Genomic DNA, 4,175 nt, shown 5'->3' with positions numbered 1-4,175 from the left:
TATCTCCATGGACCTTAGAACATTGTAAAAAAAAAAAAAATCTTAAAACATTCATCCTTTCTCCATGGACCTTGGATCATTGCAAAAAAAAAAAAAATCTTAAAACAATCATCCTTTCTCCATGGACCTTAGATCATTGCAAAAAAAATAAAAATCTTAAAACAATCATCCTTTCTCCATGGACCTTGGATCATTGCAAAAAAAAATAAAAATCTTAAAACAATCATCCTTTCTCCATGGACCTTGGATCATTGCAAAAAAAAAAAAAATCTTAAAACAATCATCCTTTCTCCATGGACCTTAGATCATTGCAAAAAAAATAAAAATCTTAAAACATTCATCCTTTCTCCATGGACCTTAGATCATTGCAAAAAAAATAAAAATCTTAAAACATTCATCCTTTCTCCATGGACCTTGGATCATTGCAAAAAAAAAAAAAATCTTAAAACATTCATCCTTTCTCCATGGACCTTAGATCATTGCAAAAAAAATAAAAATCTTAAAATAATCATCCTTTCTCCATGGACCTTAGAACATTGTAAAAAAAAAAAAAATCTCAAAACAATCATCCTTTCTCCATGGACCTTAGAACATTGTAAAAAAAATAAAAATCTTAAAACAATCATCCTTTCTCCATGGACCTTTGAACATTGTAAAAAAAATTAAAATCTTAAAACAATCATCCTTTCTCCATGGACCTTAGATCATTGCAAAAAAAATAAAAATCTTAAAACATTCATCCTTTCTCCATGGACCTTAGATCATTGCAAAAAAAATAAAAATCTTAAAACATTCATCCTTTCTCCATGGACCTTGGATCATTGCAAAAAAAAAAAAAATCTTAAAACATTCATCCTTTCTCCATGGACCTTAGATCATTGCAAAAAAAATAAAAATCTTAAAATAATCATCCTTTCTCCATGGACCTTAGAACATTGTAAAAAAAAATAAAATCTTAAAACAATCATCCTTATCTCCATGGACCTTAGAACATTGTAAAAAAAAAAAAATCTCAAAACAATCATCCTTTCTCCATGGACCTTAGAACATTGTAAAAAAAATAAAAATCTTAAAACAATCATCCTTTCTCCATGGACCTTTGAACATTGTAAAAAAAATTAAAATCTTAAAACAATCATCCTTTCTCCATGGACCTTAGATCATTGCAAAAAAAAAAAAATCTTAAAACATTCAACCTTTCTCCATGGACCTTGGATCATTGCAAAAAAAAAAAAATCTTAAAACATTCAACCTTTCTCCATGGACCTTAGATCATTGCAAAAAAAAAAAAAATCTTAAAACAATCATCCTTTCTCCATGGACCTTGGATCATTGCAAAAAAAAAAAAATCTTAAAACATTCAACCTTTCTCCATGGACCTTAGATCATTGCAAAAAAAATAAAAATCTTAAAACAATCATCCTTTCTCCATGGACCTTGGATCATTGCAAAAAAAAAAAAAATCTTAAAACAATCATCCTTTCTCCATGGACCTTAGATCATTGCAAAAAAAATAAAAATCTTAAAACATTCATCCTTTCTCCATGGACCTTAGATCATTGCAAAAAAAATAAAAATCTTAAATAATCATCCTTTCTCCATGGACCTTAGTACATTGTAAAAAAAAAAAAAATCTCAAAACAATCATCCTTTCTCCATGGACCTTAGAACATTGTAAAAAAAATAAAAATCTTAAAACAATCATCCTTTCTCCATGGACCTTAGAACATTGTAAAAAAAAAAAAAATCTTAAAACAATCATCCTTTCTCCATGGACCTTGGATCATTGCAAAAAAAAAAAAATCTTAAAACATTCAACCTTTCTCCATGGACCTTAGATCATTGCAAAAAAAATAAAAATCTTAAAACAATCATCCTTTCTCCATGGACCTTGGATCATTGCAAAAAAAAAAAAAATCTTAAAACAATCATCCTTTCTCCATGGACCTTAGATCATTGCAAAAAAAATAAAAATCTTAAAACATTCATCCTTTCTCCATGGACCTTAGATCATTGCAAAAAAAATAAAAATCTTAAAATAATCATCCTTTCTCCATGGACCTTAGAACATTGTAAAAAAAAAAAAAATCTCAAAACAATCATCCTTTCTCCATGGACCTTAGAACATTGTAAAAAAAATAAAAATCTTAAAACAATCATCCTTTCTCCATGGACCTTAGAACATTGTAAAAAAAATAAAAATCTTAAAACAATCATCCTTTCTCCATGGACCTTGGATCATTGCAAAAAAAAAAAAATCTTAAAACATTCAACCTTTCTCCATGGACCTTAGAACATTGTAAAAAAAATAAAAATCTTAAAACAATCATCCTTTCTCCATGGACCTTAGAACATTGTAAAAAAAAAAAAAATCTTAAAACAATCATCCTTTCTCCATGGACCTTGGATCATTGCAAAAAAAAAAAAAATCTTAAAACAATCATCCTTTCTCCATGGACCTTAGATCATTGCAAAAAAAATAAAAATCTTAAAACATTCATCCTTTCTCCATGGACCTTAGATCATTGTTAAAAAAAAAAAAAAATCTTAAAACAATCATCCTTTCTCCATGGACCTTAGAACATTGTAAAAAAAATAAAAATCTTAAAACAATCATCCTTTCTCCATGGACCTTAGATCATTGCAAAAAAAAAAAAAATCTTAAAACAATCATCCTTTCTCCATGGACCTTGGATCATTGCAAAAAAAAAAAAAATCTTAAAACAATCATCCTTTCTCCATGGACCTTAGATCATTGCAAAAAAAATAAAAATCTTAAAACATTCATCCTTTCTCCATGGACCTTAGATCATTGTTAAAAAAAAAAAAAAAATCTTAAAACAATCATCCTTTCTCCATGGACCTTAGAACATTGTAAAAAAAATAAAAATCTTAAAACAATCATCCTTTCTTCATGGACCTTAGATCATTGCAAAAAAAATAAAAATCTTAAAACAATCATCCTTTCTCCATGGACCTTAGATCATTGCAAAAAAAATAAAAATCTTAAAACAATCATCCTTTCTCCATGGACCTTAGATCATTGCAAAAAAAATAAAAATCTTAAAACAATCATCCTTTCTCCATGGACCTTAGATCATTGCAAAAAAAATAATCTGAAAACAATCAACCTTTCTCCATGGACCTTAGAACATTGTAAAAAAAATAATCTGAAAACAATCATCCTTTCTCCATGGACCTTGGATCATTGCAAAAAAAAAAAAATCTTAAAACATTCAACCTTTCTCCATGGACCTTAGAACATTGTAAAAAAAATAATCTGAAAACAATCAACCTTTCTCCATGGACCTTAGAACATTGTAAAAAAAATAATCTGAAAACAATCATCCTTTCTCCATGGACCTTAGAACATTGTAAAAAAAAAAATCTTAAAACAATCAACCTTTCTCCATATGGACCTTAGAACATTGTAAAAAAAATAATCTGAAAACAATCATCCTTTCTCCATGGACCTTAGAACATTGTAAAAAAAATAATCTGAAAACAATCATCCTTTCTCCATGGACCTTAGAACATTGTAAAAAAAATAATCTGAAAACAATCATCCTTTCTCAATGGACCTTAGATCATAGTAAAAAGAAAAAAAAATCAGAAAACCAATGAACACCAGGAAAACAAAGGACAAAAATAGCACAAGGCTAAGAAACCGATGTTAAAACAGAAAAAGGCATGAACAAAGCAGAAAGAAGAAGAGACAGGGAGATAAGAGGGGATGACGTATAAGGCGAATATATATCAAAAATAATTAAATGTATAATGAAGGAGCAGATGGAAAAAAAAACCTCTTTGATCACTCACTCAACAATCCATCCATATAGTCTTCTCTGTCAGCGGAATCCTATAATGATGTCGGTGGAATACTGCTAAACATTAGGCATGGCAAGTATGGACGAGGACATTTCTTCGACGATGGTATCTACCTTCTGTTGGAAAAGTGGAATTTGAGCAGTGTACTGGGCCAAAGGGGGTAATTATACAAAATCAATAATGGAGTCCTTATTGTCCACTGTTCATATGAGATAGTCGCAGATGATGGAGGTTTGATGAGCCGAGTAGCCTCTTCCTGAGTTTGGGTTTCCTTGTATGATTTCCCCTCTGAGGGGCAGTGGTATGCTCCATGTCTCACTGCCCACCGCTAACTGTTTTACAGAGCA

Source organism: Myxine glutinosa, chromosome 1 (assembly GCF_964187855.1).
Source record: "Myxine glutinosa chromosome 1, kmMyxGlut1.1, whole genome shotgun sequence".
Classification (NCBI taxonomy): domain Eukaryota; kingdom Metazoa; phylum Chordata; class Myxini; order Myxiniformes; family Myxinidae; genus Myxine; species Myxine glutinosa.
This window is presented reverse-complemented; position numbering follows the sequence as displayed.